The sequence below is a fragment of the Notamacropus eugenii genome, chromosome 1, assembly GCF_028372415.1.
Source record: "Notamacropus eugenii isolate mMacEug1 chromosome 1, mMacEug1.pri_v2, whole genome shotgun sequence".
Classification (NCBI taxonomy): domain Eukaryota; kingdom Metazoa; phylum Chordata; class Mammalia; order Diprotodontia; family Macropodidae; genus Notamacropus; species Notamacropus eugenii.
The window spans coordinates 594,170,159-594,196,852 of NC_092872.1; the positions used below are offsets into that span (position 1 = coordinate 594,170,159).

Sequence of the window (26,694 nt, forward strand, 5' to 3'; positions counted from 1 at the left end):
TCAGTCCCCTGTTTCATCCTCTTCCTCTGTTTCTCCAGTGGTAGCATTCTCTGCAGGGTTGGAGGACTTCTTTTTCTCCTTTTTCTGGGTCTTCTGACTGGCTGAACTCCAAAGGAGTGCCTTTAGCTCTACATTCTGGATCTCTAGCTCAGATTTGTACAGCACACTAGTCATCTACATGGGACCTTTGGGCATGAAGAGTAATGTGAATTTGAACTGGACAAACTTACCTTCCTTTTCATACTGAACACTGAATGGTTGTACTGGCTCGTGTTTAGTACCTTCCACCACACCCATCTGGACTTTTTTCATCTTCAAATGCCTTGCAAGTGAATGGCATGGCATCAAATCACCTTTCTACCTTGCTAAAAAAATCTCAGGAACTTTTCATTTTCACTCCATACTGTTTTGAAGGATCTTGATTATAGATGATAGTTTTCTGCATTCTTGGCCTTTCCCTCTCCTGAGCTCACAAGAACATTCACAGCATAGACTTCATGGACATCAAACTCACCTTTTTTATGATCCTTCCTCTGCTTGTCTGTGGAGTTTTGAATGATGGCTTTTTTTCCATCAATGACATGTTGCTTCAATTGGTGGGACAACATATCTTCTATTGGTGTGCAGTTAAAAGAATGAGCAACTTTGTTCCAGGCATCCCTAACTTGTGTGTTCTGGTTTCCAGGTTTGACCAGGTGCAGGGCTGCCTCAGCACACAGGTGAGCTGCCTTAATCACATCTGCTCTTTGGGATATAGACCTAAAAGTTGTATTGCTGGGTCAAAGGGTATGCACATTTGGGCATGGTTCCAAATTGCTCTCCAGAGTAGTTGGATCAGTTCACAACTCCACCAACCATTAGTGTTCCAGTTTTTCCACATCTTCCCCAGTATTTGTCAATTTTTCTGTTATATTAGCCAATCTGGTAGGTGTGAGGTGGTACCTCAGAGTTGTTTTAATTTGATTTTTTTCATCAATAGAGATTTAGAGCATTTTTATGTGACCATAGATAACTTTGATTTTTTTCTTCTGAAAACTGCCTATTCACATCCTTTGACCATTTATCATTTGGTGAATGACTCATATTCTTATAGATTTGACTTGGTTCTCTATATATTTGAGAAATAAGGCCCTTTTCTTTTTGTTGTTGTTGTTTTGTCCATTTTCTTTTTTTAAAAATTAATTTATTTGTTTTGAGTTTTCAATAATCAGTTCCACAATTCTTAAATTTTCTCCCCCTCACTCCCCAAGTTGACAGGTAATCTTATATTGGTTCTACACATACATTCTTATTGTTTTAATTTATTTTCAGTGTTCTACAATCCCTACCATATAACTTAGATTTTTTTCCCCTCCCTCTCCCTTCTTCCCCCCCCCCCTTGAGATGCCATACAATTTTATATAGGTTCTACAAATACATTCCTTTTAAATTTTCAACATAGTCATGTTGGATAGAAGAATTAAAATGAATGGGAGAAATCATATAACAAACCAAAACGTAATACAAAAGAGAATGATCTGCTACATTCTGTGATTGAATTCCATAGTTCTTTCTCTTGTTTAGTCAAAAATTCTTCCCTTCTCCATAAATCTGATAAATGCACTATTCTTTGCTCCACTAATTTATTTATAGTATCAATCTTTATACCTAGATCATGTACCCATTTGGAGATTCTTGTGTACAGTGTCAGGTATTGGTCTATACCTGGTTTCTGCCATACTGTTATCTAGTTTTCCCAGCAATCTTTGTCAAACAGCGAGTTCTTATCCCAGAAGCTGGGGTCCTTGGGTTTATCAAACAGTAGATTGCTATATTCATTGACTGCTGTGTCTTGAGTACCTAGCATATTCCACTGGTCTACCCTTCTATTTCTATTTCTTAGCCAGTACCAAATGGTTTTGCTAATTGCTGCTTTATAGTATAGTTTAAGATCTGGTAAAGATAGGCCACCTTCCCTAGCATTTCTTTTCATTAGTTCCCTTAATATTCTGAATCTTTTGTTCTTCCAGATGAATTTTGATATTATTTTTTCCAGCTCTCGAAAATAATTATCTGGTAGTTTGATTTGTATGGTACTAAATAAGTAAATTAATTTAGGTAGAATTGTCATTTTTATTATATTGGTTTGACCTACCCAGGAGCAAATGATGCTTTTCTACTTACTTAGATCTGACATTATTTGTGCGAAAAATATCTTGTAGTTGTGTTCATATAGTCCCTGGGTTTGTTTTGGCAGGTAGACTCCGAAATATTTTTTGTGTCTACCCTAGCTTTAAATGGGATTTCTCTTTCTATCTTTTGCTGTTGGGTTTTATTACTAATATATAGAAATGCAGAAGATTTGTGTGGGTTTATTAATAAGGCCCTTTTCAAAGACACTTGCTATAAAAATTCCCCCCCCCCCCAATTTTCTGCTTTCATATTAATTTTGGCTGCATTGGACTTGTTTGTTCAAGAACTTTTTGGTTTACTAAAATGAAAATTATCCATTTTATATCATGCAATGCTATCTCTTGTTTGGTAATAAATTCTTCCCTTATCCATAGATCTAACAGGCAAGATATTATAATTGCTTTCATGTAATTTCTGGGTTTGTCTTGGCAGGTAGACTCCCAAGTAATTTATATTATCTACAGTATTTTTAATGGAATTTCTCTTTCTATTTCTTTCTGTTGGACTTTGTTGGTAATATATGGAAATGCTTATGATTTATATAGGATTATTTCATGTCCTGTGACTTTGCTGAAGTTTTAAATAAGTTCAAGTAGTATTTTAGTTGATTCTCCAGGATTCTCTAAGTTTACCACCAACATATCATCTGTAAAGAGTAATAGTTTTATTTTCTCATTGCCTATTCTAATTCCTTCCCTATTTTATCTTTTTTTTATTTTTTAAAAATTTATTTATTCATTTTTAGTTTTCAGCATTCATTTCCACAAGATTTTGAGTTCCAAATTTTCTCCCTATCTTTCCCCTCTCCCTACCCCCAAAAAACATGCATTCTTATTACTCCTTCCCCCAATCTGCCCTCCCTTCTATCACACCCCTCCCTACTCATCCCCATCTTCTCTCTTTTCTTGTAGGGCAAGATATATTTCTGTGCCTCATTACCTGTGTTTCTTATTTCCCAGTTGCATGCAAAAATAATTCTCAACATTTGTTCCTAAAACTTTGAATTTCAACTTCTCTCCCATCCTCCTTTCCCACCCATCCCCACTGAGAAGGCAAGCAACTCAATATAGGTTATATAGATGTGTAGTTTTGCAAAAGACTTCCATAATAGTCACGTTGTGAAAGACTAACTATATTTTCCTCCATCCTGTCCTGCCCCCCATTTATTCTATTCTGTCTTTTGATCTTGTCCTTCCCCTAAAGTGTTTACTTCTAATTACTCCTTCCTCCCATTTGCCCTCCCTTCTATCATCCCCCCACCCCACTTATCCCATTCTCCTCTACTTTCCTGTAGTGTAAGATAGATTTTCATACCAAATTGAGTATGCATGTTATTCTCTCCTTAAGTCAAATGTGATGAGAGTAAACTTCACTTTCTCCCTCTCACCTCCCCCACTTTCCCTTCCATTGAAAAAGTTTTTTTATTGCCTCTTTTATGTGAGAAAATTAGCCCCATTCCATCTCTCCCTTTCTCCTCCCAATATATTCCTCTCTCACCTCTTAATTTTATTTTTTATATCATCCATTTCTATTCAACTCACCCGGTGCTCTTTGTGTACATATATATGTGTGTGTGCATGTATAATCCCTCCAGCTACCCAAATACTGAAAAAAGTTTCAAGAGTTACAAATATTATCTTTCCATGTAGGAAAGTAAACAGTTCAACTTTATAAAGTCCCTCTGATTTCTCTTTCCTGTTTACCTTTTCATGTTTCTCTTGATTCTTGTGTTTGAAAGTCACATTTTCTATTCAGCTCTGGCCTTTTCATCTAGAATGCTTGGAAGTCCTCTATTTCATTGAATGACCATTTTTCCCCCCTGAAGTATTGTACTAAGTTTTGTGGGGTAGGTGATTCTTGGTTTTAATTCTAGTTCCTTTGACTTCTGGAATATCATATTCGAAGCCCTTTGATCCTTTAATGTAGAAGCTGCTAGATCTTGTGTTATCCTGATTGTATTTCCACAATACTCAAATTGTTTCTTTCTGGCTGCTTGCAATATTTTCTCCTTGACCTGGGAACTCTGGAATTTGGCTACAATATTCCTAGGAGTTTTTCTTTTTTGATCTCTTTCAGGAGGCATCGGTGAATTCTCTCAACATTTATTTTACCCTCTCGTTCTAGAATATCATGGAAATTTTCCTTGATAATTTCATGAAAGATGATGTGTAGGCTCTTTTTGGATCACGGCTTTCAGGTAGTCCCATAATTTTTAAATTGTCTCTCCTGGATCTATTTTCCAGGTCAGTTATTTTACCAATGAGATATTTCACATCATCTTCTATTTTTTCATTCTTTTGGTTTTGTTTTGTAATTTCTTGGCTTCTTATAAAGTCATTAGCTTCCATCTGCTCCATTCTGATTTTTAAAGAACTATTTTCTTCAATGAACTTTTGAACCTCCTTTTCCATTTTACTAATCTGCTTTTTAAAGCATTCTTCTCCTCATTGGCTTTCTGGTCCTCTTTTGCCATTTGAGTTAGTCTATTTTTAAAGGTTTTTATTTTATTTACCATTTTTTGTGTCTCCTTTAGCAGGCTTCATGATTTTCTTGCATCACTTTCATTTCTCTTCCCAATTTTTCCTCCACCTCTCTTACTTGATTTTCAAAATCCTTTTTGAGCTCTTTCAAGGCCTGAGACCATGCATATTTATTTTGGAAGTTTTGGATGCAGGAGCCTTGACTTTTATGTCTGATGGTATGCATTGTTCTTCCTCATTTGAAAGGATGGAAGAAAATACCTGTTCACCAAGAAAGTAACCTCCTATAGTCTTATATTTCCCTTTTGGGGGCATTTTCCCAGCAAGTTATTTGACTTTTGAGTCCTTTGTCAAGAGGAGGGCATACTCTAGGGACCTGTAAGTTCTCAGTTCCTCCAAAGTGGCACCATCACAGGAGAGGAGTTTACACTTCTCTTGGTCTATGCTCTAGTCTGTGAGCAAGCACAAGCTTTTCTGCCCAAGATCTGTGATTAGAATTCCCTCTCTGGAGCCTCCACCAGTTCCACCAGGCCAGAGCTCCTCCTCACCCCAGGGCTGCCACTCAGGACTGAGACCCAGATCAGCTGCTCAATTCCCCCAGTGTCTTTAGTTCGAGGGCTCCAAAAAATGGACACTGTTGCCACCTTCTGGGGCTGGGGCTAGGGCAGGGTCCTGCTCCCTTCTCACCCAGGTGAAAGAGCTTACTCACTGACCTTTGAAGCTGTCTTTGGCATTTGTGGGTTAAGAAGTCTGGGAATCACAGTTTCTGCCTGGGATTCCATGACATGAAGCCAGCTCTGGATCTGTCCATGCCCTGCCACCAAGACTGGGCTGTGCTCTGCTCCTAGCCCTGTGAGACAGACTTTTCCTGGTGGTCTTCCGGGCTGCCTTGGGCTGGAAATCTCTTTCACTTTGTTGTTTTGTAGCTTCTGTTGCTCTAGAATTTGTTTAGAGTCATTTTTTACAGGTATTTTATGGGCTGTGGGGGAAGAACTTCTACAGGTCAGTCCTTCTACTCTGCCATCTTGGCTCCACCCCCTTCCTTCTCTATTTTATTGTCATAAACATTTAGAGATATAAAATTTCCCCTAAGTGCTGCTTTAGCTCTACCCCATAAATTTTGGTATTTTGTCTCATTGCTGTCATTCTCTGCAATGAAATTATCGATTGTTTTTATCATTTGTTCTTTTACCCTAAATCATTCTTTTGTTGCTATTGTTCAGTTATTTCAGTTGTGTCTCACTCTTTGTGACACCATTTGGAGTTTTCTTGGCCAAGGTACTAGAAAGGTTTGCCATTTCTTTCTCCAGCACATTTTATAGATGAGGAAATTGAGGTAAATTCAGTTAAGTGACTTGTCCAGGGTCACACGTAATAAGTGTCTAAAGTCAGATTTGAACTCATGATGATGAGTCTTTCTGACTCCAAGTCCTGTGCTCCATATAATTGCACTGCATAGCTGCTCTAACTTGTTCCTGAAGATTAGATTATTTAGGTTCCAAATAATTTTTAGTCTATATTTCTACAGGTCTTATTGGATGTGTTTTTTATTGTATTATGACCTAAGAAGGATACATTTAATATTTCTGTTTTTTTGCATTTGGTTATGAGGTTTATATGCCTTAATACATGGTCATTTTTTGTGCATGTGCCATGTACTACTGAGGAAAAGGTATATTCCTTTCTATCCCCATTCAATTTTCTTCAGAGGTCTATCATATCTAACTTTTCTAATATTCTATTTAAAAAGTACTGTTTTCCAAGAAAACTTATTCAACTTTTGAATAGTTTTAATTATTGGAAGGTCTTCCTTTTATCCAGTCAAAATTTTAGTCTTTCCATCTTCCATCCATTAATCCTGGTACTGTTCTCAGGGGCCAACCAGTTAAATACACTTCCACAAACATTTACTGGCCATCATGTTCTCAGGTCTGTGAGGTACTGGTTTCCCTGTCAATGGAAGTCTTCAGGTGGAAGTTAAGTGGTCACATTTCCATGATATCATAGAGATTCCTGTTCAAGAATGGGTTAGACTAATTGACCTTTGGGGTTCTTTCCAATTCAAAGATTCTATGATTTTGACACAGAGCTGACACCTAATACTAAGTTGATTTTGGCAAGAGATTCTACCTCCTTGGGCCTCAGTTCCTCATTTTTAAAATTAAAGAGTTGGCATAGATGATTTCTAAGCTCTTTTTCAGTTCTAAATCCTATGATCTGATAAAGAAAAAAACAAGACTGACAGCACTGTAAAGTCTGCAAAATATCCTAATTCCTATGAGGTAAACAGTACAGGTATTTTGCTAATGAAGAAAGAGAGCTTCAGAAAATTTGAATGATGTGTAAGTTCACACAGTTATTAAAAGTCTGAACATAGGTCTGCTCAACTCCAAGCACAAAATATTATCCCACATATCAAAATAGGTAACTGTGTGGAAAGATCAGTTGCCTCAAAAGCAAATGCATCAGAGGAATGCTCATGGAATAAAGGTCAGCTGATATCCATCTTGTGGATTATTTGGATTTGGCTAGGGGAGGGGATTTGTGGAAGACCAAATAAATATGGTTTGTTAGGAGGATCTCTGTGGATCCCATGTAGCATCAGAGGAATAATGTTGGAAGGGACCTTAGAGTCTTATCTAAAGACTCTTGTCTTTACGTATGAAGAAACTGAGGCACAGAGAAATTAAAATGATTCATCTAGGGTGTAATTATACAGGGCATACATAGTGAGGCATAATCCCAGGTCCTAAGACTTCAGAATCATTACTCTATCTCATCCTGCTGTTTCCTCAATTTCACACACATTTATTAGTTTATTTTTCTGTTTTTTTGTTTTGGTAGAAGGAAATGAAAAGGCAAAGTTAGCTTAAGAAGTTCATTTTTTTTTACTACCAAATCCCTAAATAAATGTGGCAAGATTTGCCAGGAACTTGAATGTCTTATATTCCAAAAAGAAACATTAATAAAAGATATAGAAATGCCCAGAAAAGAAAAAATACATAGGGTCTGTAAAGGCCAACCAAATGGAACAATTTGTCTGACTGGCATTATGGTGGAAAGAAAGGGGCTATCTTCAATGAGGTTACTTTATAATGATTTGGTTAGTAGCTATTACATCAACTCCCCCATCCCTGGACATCACGTTTTAAACTTTAAAATAGGACTGTTAGTATTAGCTTTCCTCCATTCTCTTGGGAATATTGAGATATATAAGGAAGTAATTACAGTTATTAATCAACCTTAACTCTTTTTGAGATGGATACTATATCCATGTAGGGAGTATCAATGCCATTAAAAGGAAAATGGAAACTGTATTAAAAATCAGGTCCATTGTTTTCTGAATTCAAACACAGAAATTTACTCTCACATTCATTGACAGCACAAGGGTCAAAGAGGGAGCAACCATATTATAGTGGGTAGTCAAGATTGCAAATGTGATTTTATTAAAATTCTAGAAATTCAAGGGTTCATAGAGTATCTAAATGCTAATACTGGACACTTATTAAATGCTTGATATTAAACTTAAAGGTTCCAGCACATAGAAAAGGGAAGGAATTTTTTTAAAGCTTGCACATGCATTCTTATTGAAAAGATTATTTCTTCAGATCCCTACAGTTTTGGGTCTAAGAAGATGGAAGAAGGGAATGGAAAATACCTTTCTTCACCATCATTCCACCAACCAGATAAGTTGAGAGATTTATTCTTCTCCCAGATATACAACTAGATATCTATGTGACCTCTGGGTCATATAATCACTTTGCTTCCTCATTTGTAAAGTGGTTGAGTTGGACATTAAAGTCCCTCCCAAAACTTACATTCTACAAATCTGATAAACACATATATAAAGGTCTAAGATTTATTTAACCACCTCCAGGCACTGTGGAAATATAAAAGACTGAATGAGATAGTGTAGAAGAGGATAATGAATTGGACTTGCAATCAGGAAGACCTGGATTTGAATCCTGCCTGAGATATACTATATATTTAACTGTATAAGTCACTTATTTTTCTCAGATCTAGTTTTCTCATCTGTAAAATAAGGATGTAAGTATTAGTTATAATTATTAGAGAGAGATCCCATGAACAAAATTTTTTCACCTCAGCCCCATTCTTAGCCAGGGAGTTTTCAGAAAGACCTGCCCCTCTTTCAATCCTCCATTTAACCAAAAGGAGTGAGAGAAAAAAAAATCAATCAAGTTACCCAAGGAAATCAAGTCCAGGTTTGGTGACCTAGAGAATTGAAACAAATTTCTGGCTCTTCCTTCTCTAAAACTATGTCAGCTTAAGCAGCTAGTACCTGCCATCTAGTATGCTCCAAGATACTGGCAGTTCGGTTGCCATTAGCAGTACTCAAAATGGTTATTTATATAAAACAGACTTACAATGACATGTAGATTCAGCCAACATTGTATAAATTAGGTGTAGGATGTATTCTGTAAAGACTGAGTTCCAGGGAGTTCATAGATTCTGAAACAGTGAATCTGGCAATAGCAGTAGGAGGCCAAAACCACAGCACTAATGTGGTCTGTGTAACGCTTTATGGTGATGGACACAATGAATCAAAATAATAAACATTGAACGGAATATTATGAATGAGATTGGAACTAGGAAGTTAGGACATGGGGAAGATTATTTCTGTAGTCTGATGCAAACTGGGATATTGTGCAACAGACATATTTTCACATAAAATTTTCATATACTATTACTGGTACCTATGTTACATGAAATTAAAGCTTTTCAAGCACACTGGTTGAACTTTTTCCCCCACCCTCAGCCCCATGAAGGATTTATGGGAGGACATGACCAAAATGTTGTAAAGAGTTGCAGTGTGTACTATTATAAAAAAGCAGTTCCACTGAAGATATCACTGAACCATCTAAGTGCTGAGCCTTTTTCTATATAAAACTCATGGAGATTGGTAAGAGCAAGAAGCTTTGATGTTGCTGGAAACCAAGATGGAATATTTTCAGTCCAAGGGCCGGAAGCATCTCTTGGCCTTCAGTTTGGCTGACATGAGGAAGACGGCAATCTGCATCCTTGGTTTCTATTGTATTTATGGAATTAATTTGCAGCCACACATTCAAAGGACCCAGTGTTTGCAACAATTCAGCTGAAGTAAAGTGAAACACCTTATTGAATGCTGAGGGTTAACTCTTCAAGGTCTGACAGGCAAGCAGTTCTCAGAAGTTATAAGCTAGTGTTCCTTTTTCTCATGGTGGTGGCAGTGGTGGTGTTAGAAGGGAGGTGGCAGCCTGTTTTTTTTAATAGGCATCATAAAATTTTAAAACCCTACAAGTTTATTTGAGAGACACATAGACACTTGAGCTACGGATGTAGGAGCAGTAAACTTAACTGGGTCTAAAATCTGGCTCTGTGAACACTGAAAGGGTATAAGAAGCTACCTGTCATCTTCCTCACTTGTTTAGCCAGCCCCCACCTCTTAGGAATATTTCCAGAGGAAAGGTCAACATAAATGGAAGGCTTTATTGTTTATTGTTTATCTGGAGGTTGGCTTGATTCCTCCTTTCTTTCTTTCTTTCCAATTCCATACACTGTCAAGAAGTTGTCAAATATTTTTAATTCTATCTCTATATCATCTCTCTCATTTGTTTCCTTGGCTTCATTCACATAGCCACAATCCTAATTCAGACTCCCACTGTTGTTATTTTTGTTTTAGTCATTTTTCAGTCATGTCTGACTCTTCCTGACCCCATTTGGGGTTTTCTTGGCACAGATAATGGAGTGGTTTGTCATTTTCTTCTCCAGCCCAAAAAGAGTTAAGTGACTTGCCCAGGCCATATTGAAACTCACAAAGATAAGTCTTCCTGACTTCAAGCCCAGCTCTCTATCCCTTATACCACCTCATTACCACTTCCCAAGACTACTGCCATAACTTTCAAATTGGTGTCCTGACTACCTGTCTCTTCCTTCTTCACTCCATCTTCCACATAGATGACAGATTCCTAAATCACTGATCTCTTCATGTCAACCTCTTGCTCAAGAAATGATTCCCTATTAATTCCAGGGTAAAATATAGGCTCCTCCTTTTGGCAACCTAAAAATCTTCATAATCTGGTTTCAACCTTTCTTGTCAGTTTGATTTCACATTACTCTCTTACAGGCATAATGTATTCCAGACAAGTTGGCCTACTTGTTCCCTGTACATGACAGTCCATTTCCTGTCTTTGTGCCTTCATACCAGCTGTGTTTCATGCCTAGAATAGTCTAGCTCCTCACCTCAGCCTCTTTTAATTTCTAGTTCTTTTTAAAATTCAAGTGTTGGCCTTTTCTGATTCCCCCACTCCTCTCTTCCTCTTCTGCTTACTTTGTATATATTTCACATATATTTACCTAAATGTATGTTATTCCCCAATAGAATATATGTTTCCTAAGAACAGAGACTGTTTAATTTTTTTAAAAATAATTTTCTATCTCCAGCTCCTTATACAGAATTTATTGAATTGAATCAGTTTTGATTGATTTCTTCCTTGGATTGGACTTCATGAAATTTGCTCCAAATGACTGCTTAAAATTAGGTGCGCCTTTCCTAGCTCCATTCAGCAAATATTTATTAAATATTTCCTGGGTGTCGAGCATTGGCCTAGGACTAAGAGATAATAGCATCTAGATAAGATACAGTCTTCAGAGGCAGTGTGATGAAGGGGATAAAGAACATAACACAGAGTCAGGAAGACAAGGTTTCTAGTCCTGCCTCTGATGCATTCTAGCTGTGTGACCCTGGGCAAGTCACTTTACACCCTCGCCAACTCTAAATCTCACTGAGTGACTTACAGATGAGCTGATGACCTTTATAAGAGGAGAGAGTTAAATACACCCACTAAGTCATAGGTCCAGAACAATTAAAAAAACCCCACAACATCCTACATAAAGTTTGTAGTTTCAAGTGAAGAGGAAACATACACAAAAGACCATTACTACACAATACAAAACAAGTAGGTTTAAAAAATACCCCAAAGTGCTATAGCATTTGGGAAGCAGCATGATATGGTAGAAAGAGGGCTGGTCCTAGAGTCATAGGACCTGTATTTCAAATGCTGCCTTTGACACTCTGACCTTTGACATATCTAACCTCCTTGAAACCTAGTCTCCTCATTTGAAAAATGGGGGGCGCGATTGATATAGATGGCCTCTGAAGTCCCTTCTGCCCTTGAACTATGATTCTATTTTCCTATTTGAAACTCAAGGGGGAAGATTTCTTGGATGAAGTAAAAAGGATAAATGAAAACATACCAGGCATAGGGAATAAAATAGTAAAGGCATGAATGTGACTGGAGTGTGGAGAATTGTTCAGTTTAGCCTAGGGGAGAGAACACATGTAGAGGAATAAAATCAGATTAGCCTAGATGGACAAGGTAGGCATGGCAATGCATGCCAGAAAAAGAAGTGTGAATTTTACTCATGTAGTAAATAGGAGATTCTGAAGACTCTTTCAGCAGATGAATGATGTAACCAGATATATGCATAAAGGAGGTAAATCTGGAATAGGAGATAGATTGGAGTGAGGAAAGAGAGAGGGAACAAAATTCAGAAAATCTCTTAGGAGGATATTGTAGCAGTCAAGGATTGCAACGCTGCCTTGTACTAGGTTTGTGACAGTGGGGATAGAGAGGATGGGGCAAATGCAAGCAGTACCATGATGGGTAAAATTGATAGTACATGTGAACTGATTGAATATGAGAGATGACCAAGAGAAAGGAATCCAAAGGAATCTCAAGGTTTTGAACCTGGAAGAAATAATACATTTAAAAAGAAGAGCAAATAAAGGGAGAAAGTCAGCAAACTTGGCTTTGAATGTGTTGGGATGGAGGTATTAGTGGAATGTCGGGAAGCAGTGTGGTCCTAAAATGAAGGAAGGAAAAAATCCTTTATTAAGTACTTGCTGTGTGCCATGCATTGTGGTAAGTGCTTTATAATTATTACCTCATTTGTTCCTCACAAAAAACCCTGAGAGGTAGAGGCTTTTATTATCGCAATTTGACAGCTGAGGAAACTGAGGCAAATGGATATTAAATGACTTACCCAGAGTCATACAGCTAGGAAGTATCTGAAGCCAAATTTGAACTCAGTCTTCCTGAATCCAGGCCCAGTGCTCTATCCCCTTAGTTGTCTCTAGATGGGTCAAAGGAAGGTTTTTTAGGATTGGGAAAACTTGAGTAGGAGCCAGTAGGGAGCAGGTGTCCGAAGATGCACAAAAGCAAGAACAAAGTTAGAACAAAGTCCTACAGAAAGTAAGAGGGAATGGTATTAGAGTAACCAAATAGAGAGATTAATCTAAATGAGCAGACTAGAGGCATTTATGCTGAGACATTTTGAATAACCAGTCTGAGTGAAATAAGAAGCTGGCATTTGCAGCAAGCCTAGTCGTTCAGGAGTATAGCTGAGGATTCAAGGACAGAGAAATCACTGGGGTGATGTGGAGTAGAGGAGAACATTTACTGAGCAAAAGTGAGGAAGCAGATGAAGCTTTGCATCACACATTTGTGTTGAATTTGATTCTTTTATGGTTATTTACATATGCGATCCGTGATCATGAAGAAATAGCTGTGGAATAGGCATGAAGTCCATGCACTCCCAACCTCCTCCCCACCTCCCCAGTGGAGAAGAAATCTTGCATGGTACAAAACAGAAGTTATTTCTGTTAGTTGGCTATTTTGCAGAATGATCACCAAAGTCCAAAATGGTGGAAAGTTGACCAAATCAAGACAATTATTCATTCTTCCATTCTGTAAATTTTGAAAAATTTTCTTTTTTATTATAAACTTAATAATCAGTAAATATGAACACTTCAATATATATAGGAGTACAAAAAAGAGAATTATAGTATATATATGTGTGTGTTTCTATATACATATATTTACATATATATGTAAATATTTCTTATATGTGTATATACATATAAGAAAAACAGCTATAAAACCTAGCACTTGGTTATAATGATATTAAAATCTACATATATGTATATACATAAATGAAATATGTGTTTATAAACCACACACACACACATATATATATAAAGACATATTATGATATGGTAGAAAAAAATACTGTATTGGATCAAAAATCAAATTAAATTTATTCCCTGAAATCACATGGCAAATTATTTGATGTCTACATTATTTGGTGTATACATACACACAGACTTTGATAGACTTTTGGTCCAGTTCAGTGTTCTTTCTACCATATCATGATGTGTGTGCAGGTATGTATACATGTATACACATGTATGTATATATGAATATATACATATTACAGAGACACATACATGTGCACACATGCACATATGCACATACAAATATAAATATATGTATATGTGTGTGTAAATATATATATATATATATACATATATATATATATATATATATATATATATATAAAAACCAGCTAGGTGGCTCAGTAGATAGAGCACCTAGCCTGAGTTCAAATCTGGCCTCAAACCCTTAGTAACTGTGTGACCCTGGGCAAGTCCCTTAACCCTATTTGCCTCAGTTTCTTCATCTGTAAAACAAGCTGGAGAAGGAAATGGCAAACAACTCCAGTATCTTTGCCAAGAAAACCCCAAATGAGGTCATGAACAGTCAGATGCTACTGAAAAAATGATTGAGCAACAAAACAAAGATATACATACACACACACACACATTTACACACATATGCATACACGCACATTTTAAGGGGTAGGTAGGTGACATAGTGGATAGACCACTGGGCTTGGAATCAAGAAAACTCATCTTCATGAATTCAAATCTAGCCTCAGACACTTACTAGCTGTGTAACCCTGGGCAAATCACTTAACCTTGTTTGCCTCAGTTTCCTTATTTGTAAAATAAGCTGGAGAAGGAAATGGCAAACCACTCCAGGATCTTCATGAAGATAACCCCAAAATGGACTCATGAAGAGTTAGACAAGAGTGAAACAACTGAATAACAACAAATAAATTTAATATATTAGCAAAAAAGAGGATTATCATTTGCTTTATTTTAATCTATATTAAATTTGATATGATAGTAAGAAAGTCACCACATTGGTAGGTGTGATTCTTCAGTGTTTTATTGATGCTTTTTTCTTTCTTTCTTTTCACATATCTGTCACTATCCACTAAAAGGAACTCTTCCCCCCACTCAGGTTTTCCTTATGACAAATAAATATAATTTTAAAATTCATATTTCACCCTCTGTGTCTAGTGTATCCCCTTTCCACCAAGAAGTGGGCAGCATACTTTATCATTAATCTTGAAGGGATGATTGATCAGAGTGTTGATAAGGGGGAAACTTTTTTTTTCAAATTTATTAATTTATTTGTTTTCATTTTTCAACAACCACTTCCATAAATTCCAAATTTTCTCCCATTCCTCCCTCCCTCCCCAAGAGGACATGTAATCTTATATGGGTTAGATACATATTTTCCTATTAAACACATTTTCACATTAGTCATGTTGCATCGAGGAATTAAAACAAATGGGAGAAACCATGAGAAAAAACAAAACATAACAAAGGACAAAATAGTCTACTTCATTCTGTGTTTTGACTCCATAGTTCTTTCTCTGGATGTGGATGGCATTTTGCATCATAAATCCTTTGGAAATGTTTTAGTTCCTTGTATTGCTGTGAAGTACTAAGTCTATCAAAAACAGTCCTCTCACTCTGTGGCTGTTATTGTGTATAATGTTCTCCTGGGTCTGCATGCTTCACACAGCATCAGTTCATATAAGTCTTTCCAGGCCTCTCTGAAGTCTTCCTGTTCATCATTTCTTATAGTACAATAGTATTCCATTACATTCATATACCACAACTTGCTCAGCCATTCCCCAATGGATAGGCTTCCCCTTGTTTTCCAGTTCTGGGCCACCACAAACAAAGCTGCTATAAATAGTTTTGTACATGTGGGTCCTTTTTTCCATTTTTATGATCTCTGTGGGATACAGCCCTAGACATGGTATTGCTGGGTCAGTGGGTATGTTACATTTTTATAGCCCTTTGAGCATAATTCCAAATTGTTCTCCAGAATAGTTGGATCCACTCACAGCTCCACCAACAATGAATTAGTTAGTGTTCCAACTCTCCCACATCTTCTCTAACATTTACCATTTTTCTTTTTTGTTATGTTAGCCAATCTGATAGGGGTGATGCAGTACCTCAGAGTTGTTTTTATTTGCATCTCTCCAATCAATAGTGATTGAGAGCATTTTTTCAGGTAACTATAGATAGCTTTAATTTCTTCCTCTGAAAACTGCCTGTTCATATCCTTTGACCATTTATCAATTGGGGAATGGCTTATAGTCTTGTCAATTTGACTCAGTTCTCTATATTTTTAGAAATGAGGCCTTTATCACAGACACCAGTTGCAAAAAATTCCCAGTTTTCTGCTTCTCTCCTTGGTCTCATTGGCTTTGTTTGTGCAAAAACTTTTCAATCTAATCTAATCAAAGTTATCCATTTTGCATTTCATAATGTTCTCTATCTCTTGTTTGGTCATAAATTCCTCCATCATAAATCTGACAAATAAATTATTCCTTGCTCCCCTAGTTTGTTTATAGTATCAACCTTTATACCTTGATTGTGTACCCATTTGGACTTTATTCTGATATATGGTATCAGACATTGGTCTATGCCCAGATTCTGCCACACTGTTTTCCAGTTTTTCCAGCACGTTTTATCAAACAGGGAATTCTTATCCCAGAAGCTGGAGTCCTTGGATTTATCAAACAGTAGACTGCTGTGTCTTGTGTACCTAACCTATTCCACTCATCTACCCCTCTATTTCTTAGCCAGTACCAAATAGTTTTGATAATTGCTGCTTTATAATACAATTTAAGATCTGGTATGGCTAGATGAAACTGGTTTTTAAGCCAATTAATTTTAAATATAAAATAACCTGGAATTGTTGCTCTGTGTTGCAGGAACATGAGATATAGGGACTACGTTTCATCTCGTAGTCAGCAAAGTCCTCACTTGTCCTCAAGGGAATAAATTGTAGGAGTTTTAGGGCAATAATCTCACACAAGAGAAAGTTAACCTGATGGGCCCCTGGAGAGTACACATCAACATAGCATCTGTTTTTGTCTAACACTCAAGAGATTTTCTACTTTCTTCTCAAGGGCATGTTACTTCTATATGCTTTACCAGCTCAAATTTCCTTATGTGGGATCCTCATCTTAGGAAAAAGCTGCTATAAAAGTTAGCATTTGGTCATAACGAAATTTCAAACCACATAAGGACATATATGAAATGTGCAAATATAAACAAATACACAGCTATACATATACATATATACATGTGTGTACACAATAAGCATGTGTATGCATATGCACATGTATATACATAAACTCATGTCTACAAAGACATATCATAATAGGGTAGAAGGAACACTGAACCACAAATCAAATCAAATCACTTCCCTGAGATCACATGGCAACTTATTTGGCAAGCAACATGTAGAATGAATACAAAGATCCTTTCCATACCTACTTCCCAGTGATACTGAGAACATAAAATGAGATGATGGATCATAAGATCACTTTGAAAAACTAAAAATTATTTTAAAATAACCCATTTCTCATTGTTCATTCATATAAATGTTAATTGACATTTGCATACTCTTTTGGAGTTTTCCAGTAGCCTTATTGATGAGGGCTGGAAGGGGATAGAGGTGAGACCCCACAAAGAGCAGGGTACCAGGGGCAGGCTGCCTGGAAGGAATTCAGGGACCCAAGCATTGTTGAGGTCAAGGTAAAGATTTGTTACACTTTTCAGTGGGCAAGAGTTCTTAGGGGTACAGGTAAAGTTTATATAGGATATTCCACAGTAAAGCATGTGCCAAATAGGTTGACTAGGTGTTTCATGGTGGGATTAGGGAATGGTTAAGGAGTGGTCAGTTCTTAAAGGAACATGCACTTTTTGTATCTACTGCACAAATATTTTACCCAGAATTCACTGGGAAATAGACCAAGGCGGGGCAGGGGGGGGGGGGCTACCTGGAGGTATGGTTTTAGGCCTGAAATATCACTAAGTCAACCAACTGTCAGGGCTGGCTCAGAAATACCAGGCTGCTCTCATTAATGTCTTGTTAGACAAGATAAATGTAAGGGAGTATACGTATGTCTAAGTCTAGGATACATATGATTGGTCAGTGAGTAGTAAATGTTGTTATGGCCCAGTGCCCAACTAGTTTAGCCAGTGCACAGCTGATTCAGACTAGTAAGTTCTATAGGTGCAACTTGCTGCTGTATCAGGGAGATAACGGTTGTTGCTGGGGCAGTCTGTGTCCTTGAGCTGGGGAGAAACTGCCTGGTATAGTATTTTGAGGCTAGGGAGAAATGTGACTTTTAAAGAGAAATGTGATGTTATAACTGGGACCCAAGCACCCACCATTATGACCATATTTGATGCACACAATTGATTGGTGAGAAACATATTTCAATGATTTTTATTCCCATTTTATAGATGAGAAAACAAAGGCTCTCAGAGGTTAAGTGGTTTGTTCTGGTCATGTGCTTGGTAACTGACAAAAAGCCTGAATTCAAACCCAGGTGGAAAAGGCAGCATGTTATTGTATAAAGGACATTAGCCTGAGAATCAAAGGCATGGAGACTAGTTCTGAATTTGATACTTGATAATTGTGTCATGATGGGAAAGTTCCTAAATCCTTATCTACTCTCTGTAATTGTCTTCATAGATATATTCCTATACTCTTCTTTCTGAAGTAGCAATTCATGATGGAAACAATGTCAGATTGGATCAGTACTGCATAGTTTATCCAGGTTTTTATCAAAGCTTTTGAAATCATCTCTAGTGTAATTCTTGTGGAAAAGATGGAGAGATATAGGCCATAAAATATCAAATTATGTGGATTTGGAGAAAGACAAGTCAGTAATAATCTGATAGCATTTTTTAAACGGACCAAAAAATCAACTTGTAAGAACATGATGGTCAGATATGTCTAAACAACAGTGAGTCTCAAAAGTGTCTGAGAATAACAACTAAAGGTCAATGGAAATCAATAATGAATAATAGGGCAGCCAAGAAGACTAACATTTTCTCTGGTTGCATTAAGAGAGGTACCGTGTTCAGATTAGGGAAGTGATAGTTCTACTGTCCTGTGCCTTAATCAGAACACATCTGTAATATTGTACTCAATTCTGGGAACTACATTTTAGAGAGAACGTTGATAAATGATCAGGCTAGCTGGACTGGAAAGGAACGATGGTATATACACTGAAAATATATGTTGGGGCCATAGGACGGAGATACACTGAATCCCAGGCTAATGAGTATAGATTTCATTGTGTAGGCAACAGAGCATTTTAGAAAGGTACTGAGCAGGAGAATAATGTGATTAAAGAAAACAGGGTCATGAGTCTGGCAGATATGTGCAAGGTAAATTTGAGGGGGTAGACACCAGAGGCAGGAAATTAGTTGGAGGTTACTGCAACAATGCATGAAATGCTAGTGGAAATGGAAATGAAGGGATACATTTAAAAACTATTAACTGCTTCTTCCAGTAAGTAGAGAAGTGCTCCAAAGGTGAGATCCCAGGAACATATAAGGGCTGCAGACCTCCTCTGAACTCATTTAAACTGACGATGATGCCCTCCAAATAGATAGTTTCATATCGAAGAAAAGAGAACTTAGCTCAGCTGTACAACTCTGCATATCTTTTTTTTTAGTACATGATAATTATATCCTAATTCTTTGCAAGGAACTAGAGTAATCAGATGATATAAGTGGCATACCCTTAACCATGGCAACATATCTATAAGGGATTACACATAGCATTACTTCTACCCACCCTCTCTACCCATTGAAATCCTACCTACTCTTCTAGGCCCAGCTCAAATGCTATCTTCTCCATGTAGACTCCATGTTAAATGAATGAAAGAATAATGGTCAATAGAGAGGAAAATAAAGGTACCTGTGACCCCTACCCATGGTCACCTGGTGGCTCTGCAGCTGAGCCTAGACTAGATTTCGACCCTTCTCTTTTCTGGGACCTAGTAGTCTTCCAGCCCTTTCCCTGCACAGCTGGGAAAGGTTGGGCTTTGAACAAAGCATCTTTTTATCCAAGTTCTCAGTTGTTGAGAAACTGCTCCTTGGTGTAAATTGTCCTGGTTTCTGTTATTTTGACATTTTAAATGGGCTTCTGGAATGAGAGAAGTGACCAGATATATTTTACTGCACTTCTAAAAATTAAGGCTATAAACAAGAAAGTAATTGCTTTTGATTTTAATTAGGCAGGATATTGTTCTTGCTAGCTAATGAGTGGCATAAACTAACAGAAGGAATTAAAGCATCACCCTCCACACATGCGATTATGTTTTTAATTTGAGCATGCAGTTTTAGCACTGATATGCTTATGTGTTAACTGGCCTGGAAAAACTGGTGGTTACTGCATTTCCAGAGACGGCATTAGGCAATGTAAGATGCTATATAATATTCCATTGTACTCTATACAGACGGTAACAACCTCGACAAAGTGACACCATCCACTTGGCTCCACTGAGTTCTCTGGAATTAATAATAGTAATAATAATAGCTAAGATTTATATAATGCTTTACAAATATCATATCACTTTATCCTCACCACAAGCATGGGAAGTAGGAGCTATTACTCTGCTCATTTTATAGATGAGGAAACTGAAGCAGAAAGAGGCTAAGGGATTTGCCCAGGGTCACCCAGTTAGCAAAGATCTGAAGTCAAACATGAACTCAGGTCTTCCTAACTCCAGAGCCACAATTTAAAGCAATATCTTTTTAGAAAACACAGGGACCATTCCATACACAGTCATCCTCTGGATGTATGTCAAGGGAGCATATTGTAGACATGACTGTCTTATACTGAAATCCTTCAATCCCTTTGGTTGGGGTCAATGGAAGACATGGCTTGTACTAAATTTTTAGCTTGTTCCACATTAATGTTAACCAATAATCTAGCTTTCAACTGGTGAATTTTGATGTGTAATGCTGGGCAAGCCACTTAATTTCTCTAGGTCTTACTTTTTTAACTTAAAAATAAAGGTGTCAAACCTAAGGATTTTTAAGTTCATAAATTTAGAGTGGGAAGAGGATCTTAGAAGTTATTGAGTTTAACTCCTTTATTTCATAGATGAAGAAACTGAGGTCCAGAGAGGTTAAAAGACTTGCCCAAGTTCAAACAACTAGTTAAGTATTTAAGGATTTCAAGTATTATTAAGGATTTAAGCCTAGGTCTTCCTGACTTCAAGCCAACTGCCTAATATCTTCAATCATTGTTTATTTTTATTTATTCTGATTCCTGGGGGCAGCTGGGTGAAACAGTTGATAGAATTCTGGGTCTGGAGTCAGGGAAACTGAACTTTCTGAGTTCAAATCTGGCTTCAAACACTTACTAGCTGTGTGACCCTGGGCAAGTCATTTAACTTTGTTTGCCTCAATTCCTCATCTGTAAAATGAGCTGGAGAAGGAAATGTCAAAGCAGTGCAGTATCTTTGCCAAGAAAACCCCAAATGGGGTTACCAAGAGTCAAACTAATACAACTGAACAACAACAGTTCTGATTCCTGGATTTTTTTTTTTACTAGTTTGTAACCTTCTTGCTCACTCCATTGTGAGTAGGCTAGTATTACTGGGAAAATTCAGAAGACCAAACTGGTTGCGATCAGTATAAATTCATGCTATTTAGCCTCAGCCATTCTCTTAGGGCTACTTGGCAATCCTTTTACTCTTCTCTAGCTGATGCTCCAAAAGAACTATTCCAAACCGTTTCCACCTTCCTCAAGAATGCACCACTGTTTTCATTTTTAGTAGATTATCATGCTTCCTATTTTATGAAAAAGATTGAGCCCATCAAATGTTTGCTTTCAAAAATTCCTCTTCTATGCATGAGTGTCTGTATATCTTAACACAATCTGTCCTTCCCTCTTGTGTCTAAGATGAAATGTCTCTTTCCTTTCTAAGGGTAATCCCACCCTTATTTCTAAACTATCTTTTCTACGCATTCAGAATGTTAGCCCTTGAAGGTCAGAGACTATCACTCTTAGGGATTTAGCTTATGTAATCAGCATCTAGCACAACACCTGACACATAGTAGGCTGATTGATGATTGATTCAATATCTCCCTACATTGTCTCCTTCTCCTCTTGTTTAAAACTATGAGCAGGTCTTCCTACTCTTCACTCCTACATCCAATTATAAATGTCTGGCAGAAAATTACAAAGGTATGATGGGAGGACAAGAGAAAAGTTAGGGATGGATAAGTGGATCTGAGAATCATCTAGATATAGATGATAGAAAATGAATCCATGGGAGCTAATGAAATCACCAAGTGAGTACAGAAAAATAAGAAGGTCCAGAAGAGAGCCTTTGGGGACATCTACAATTAGCAGGCATAAACTAGCTAAAGATCTACCAAGGAGACAGAGAAGGAACAGTCAGTGAACTAGGAGGAGAACCAGAAGAAAGCAGTGTCTCAAAAAACTAGAAAGAAAAGAATATCAAGGAGAAGAGGGTGAGGGATAGTTTTCAAGGCTGCAGAGAGGTCAAGAAGAATGAGGATTAAGAAAAAGTCATGCCATGTGGCCATTAAGATGTCATTGAAGAGAGTAATTTCTGTTGAATTATGAGATCAGAAGCCAGACTGCAAAGAATAAGAGGTAAGAAAGTAGAGACACTGATTGTAGATGGCTTTTTCAAGGAGTTTAGTCATAAAAAGAAAGAGAGCTATAGGATGATAGCTAGTGGAAGTGCTTGGATCAGGTGAGGTTTCTCTGAGGATGGAAAGTCATGGGTATGCTTGTAGGTGGTAAGGAAGTATCCAGTTGAAAGGAACAGATTGAACATTAGTGAGAGGAGAGATGATAGAAAGGTCAAAATGTTAGATAGAATGGTATCATTCATGCATGTAGAGGCCTTTTGCATGACCTGGAGGAGAGCTACCTCTTTATGTGGGATGGGGTAAAGGAAAAGATGGTGGGGAAGGTATCTGAGTGATGTGAGATGAGGAAGGCGGGGAAGAAAAAAGAGCTCTCAGTGAATGGCCTCATTTTATTTCTTTTTAAAAATTTTTATTCATTTTTAATTTAAATACAAAAAGATAAAAGAACATTTCCATGCATACAGCAGAACATAAAAAGAGGATTCAATATAAAACCATGAATTTCCATTTCACATGGTTTACTTTTTTTGAAAAAAAACACTATGTAATAAATACTACATGTAATTTTCATAGCTACCCTGCTTTTCTGTGCTTCCTTCTAAGTTTTCTTTTGTTCTCTACTGTGCACTTTTTATTTTTTTCTCTCCTTCACTCCCCACCCCACCCTAGAGAAGACTACCATTAGACATAAATATGTGTATATATGTAATGCTATACTATACATACCTCTATTTACCATTTTTTCCCCTCTGGATATGGATAGTCTCTTCCTTCATAGGTTCCTTGTAGTTGATTTGAGCATTTGTAATAATCAAAATGACTAGTTGTTCAAAATTATTCTTAGAACAATATTGCTGTTACTGTGTACAACATTCCTTTTATTCTGCTCATTTTACTTTTCATTATTTCATGCAAGTCTTTCCATGTTTTTCTAAAACCAACCAGCTCATCATTTCTAATAGCACAGAAGTATTTCATCATGGCCTCATTTTTTCAGTGAAATGTGAGGCAAGTTTCTCAGCTAATAGAGTGAAAGGGGGAATCATAAGAAGTTTGAGGAGACATGAAAATGCTGGGAAAAAACCACTGTATGGTGAGTGGGATGGTGGGTAGATTGGGGAGATTTAAAAGGATTGCCTTGCCCCAGTGAGGGCTCAGTTGATATTACATAACATGGACCCAACCTGTACAGTTTGGTGAGAAGTCTTCATTCATCATATTCCTCATTTCTCACAGTGCAGCAATATTCTACTACCTTCACATACCACAACTTGTTTAATCGTTGACCAATCTGTGGGCATCTACTGTGTTTCCAGTTCTTTGCCTCTGCCAAAAGTACTTCTTTTGCTACATATTTCTCCTATTATTAGTGATTCAGAGTAATCTTTCATACGGTTGCTAACAGTTTGTGATTGATCCTTTGGAGATCTGTTGGGTAACATCCTTTGACCACATAGGGGAATGCCTTTTGGTCTTATATATTTCTATTAGTTGCTTATATGTCTTGGATATATCAGTCTATTGCAGACTGAACTCATTATATTCCCTCCAGAAGACAATTCTCTCTATGGTTTTCAAAGGATGAATGGATCTCAAGGATTTTAAGAGTCCTCAAAAATCATTTGGCTTCACCTTTTGTGAATGGGAACCATCTTTAGTCGGGTAATAAGCATCCCTCAAAAGCAATTACAATGTTCCAGGCACTGTGCTAAGGAAAGGCAAAACAAAACAACGTCCCTGCCCTGAAAGAACTCAATTTAATGGAGGACACAACATGAAAATAACTATAGACATGTATATATGCATGTACATCTACACACACACATATATAGACATATAGACACACATATAGACATATTACATACACACACACAGATGAGAGAGTGAAAGAGAGACATAGAGACAGAGAGAGGTAAACTTGGAGGGGAAGAAACTAGTATCTGGGCAGTGACCAGGAGGAACCTCCTATAAAAAAGTTAGATTTGAACTGAGACTTAAAGGAAGTCAAGGAAATAATGAAAGAGAAGAAGTAAGGAAAGAGGAGCATTCAAGGATTTGGGGTAACCCTGTAAAGACAGATAGGTGGGAAGTAGAATGTTGTATTTGGAGAGTGGCAAATAAGTCAAAATGGTTGGATTAGATGGTGTGTGGAGCAGAAGAAACTGTAAGAAGACTGGAAATGCAGGAAGGGACCAGGTCATAAAGAACTTTACATGTTAAACTGAAGGCTTTGTATTTAATCCTGCAGGTAACAAGGAACTACTCAAATTTGAGTAAGAGAAAATGACAGTCAGACCTACACTTAAGGAAAATCATTCTGACAGCTGAATGGAGGATTCATTAGAGTGGGGGAGAGACTCAAGGCAAGGAGAACAATTAGAAGGCATTACAGTAGTCTAAGAGATAGGTGATGAGAGACTGAACAAGGGTGGTGTCTGTGGGAGGGAAGAGAAGGGACTCTATGGCAGATGTTGTAAAAGTGATGGTGATAATATGAGGAAAGAGGCTGATTATGTGGGATGAATGAGAATGAGGAGTTGCCAGCTTGGGTGACTGGGAGAATGGTTGTGTGCTCAAAGTAAGTGACATGGAGAAGAGGGGAGGATTTTGGAAGAGTCTTGTTTCGGACATGTTGAGTTTGAGGTTCCTATGGGATATCCAGTTCAGGGTGTCCAAAAGGTGGGACTAGAGCTAAGGAGAGACTAGGGCTAGACATTTAGATTTCTGAATCATTTACATTGAGATGAGAATTGAAATCACATCCTTGATAAATGGTTATCCAGCTTCTGCTTGAAAATCTCTAGCAGTGCAGAACCAACCCATTATCTTCTGGCTGAGGTAGCCCTTGATTCTTTTGGACAGCTTTAATTGTTATAAAGTTTAGTAACAATAATTCAACAAAGACAAAACAAATCAAATAAAAAAAAACAACAACAACCAGTTTCTGAGCTCTGATCTCAAGTAGCTAAAATTCTGCTGTGGTTTCATGGATTGTATTAAATCAGCATTCCTGGTTCTACCCTCTGGGACCAAAACCAAACTTGATCCTCCTTCCCTGTGATGTAGCCTTTTCAATTATTGAAGATAGCAACCATGATCTCTTGCCAGGTGTTTTCATCTCTGGCTAAACATATCCAATTCCTTCTGTTGATTCTTACCTAATCCTCTCCCATCCCTCCCTTCTTCTGTCTTCTATTCCATTTTGTCAAAGTTGTTTTTAAAATGTGGCTCCCAGAACTGAACGTTGTTGTTGGAACCAAGAGATGGAAAAGAGGCAGCTTTGAATTCAATTATTTCATTGATCTTTTTGTTCTTGATATCACCATTATTTCTGAATAAATCCTGCCTCCCTTTCCTATCCAATAAACCATTTAGAGTGTTTAACCTGGAGTCATAAAAACTTGATTTTGATTCTAGCTTCAGACATTTACTAGCTGTGTGACCCTGGTCAAGTCTCTTAACCACTGCAAAATGGGGATAATAACAGCATTTATCCTGAAAGAGGTGTTGTGAATATCAAATGAGATAATACCTGTAAAGCATTTAGCACAGTGTCTGCCATAGTGTGCACTATATAAATGTTTATTCCTTTCCTTCTTTTCTCCTTCATTCCTTGTAACAAAGATATTTAAAGTGAAAGAGAAAAAGAGCAATTTAGCAAAACATATCGACATACCAATCATGTATGTGAGCATATATAATATTGTATACCCATAGTCCCTCACTTCTGCAAAGAAGGAAGGGCAGTATATCTGCAATGTGTATAAATCTGGCTAATTATGTACTAAGGCTAACAAAGAGTCTTGTATTTAAAAATGACATGCTGATCAATGGTGTCTCAGAATAAAGTGTTGAGTTGCCAGCTCTTCTTCACCATAGAAGGGAAAGAGGAAAGTCTTTCTTTATGGAGAAATTAAGTCTCTTAGATCTCCAAATAAGGATGAACAAAATAGAGAGAAACAATTTACTCCACAGATTCTTGTTTGTCTTTCATCTTTGAAGAGGACCAATGACATCACAGAAAGATGCCTTGATTCCTGCATAAACTGGATTTAAGTGAGTCAGAGTTGCACGAAGTTGTCAGCCTAGCTCTCTCTTCCTGAGTCATTGAAGTCCGGTGGCAAGACAAAAGTCAAGACAAGTGGCAATGTAGTGGTTGACCTTGGTGTCTTTGATGTCTGACCAAACTCTAAACACTCCACAATGACTTTTTCTATCACTTTCATGACCTTTGGAACAAGTTGTTCTCATTATCCTATTCCACTCAGGGGAGTCATTACATGTTTGAGGTAGATATCGAGCTAACTCACTAGTGGGTTTGAGGCTTGTCATTTACCTTCTTCCTGGGTAGCCGATTTGCCAAGGTGGTTTACCAGGGTTGTAGCTGTTGCCCAT

The 26,694-nt window shown here is 37.4% G+C and overlaps 1 pseudogene; it reads right to left on the reverse strand.

Moving 5' to 3' along the window:
* LOC140519136 (proliferation-associated protein 2G4-like) lies at positions 1-26,694 on the reverse strand (annotated as a pseudogene).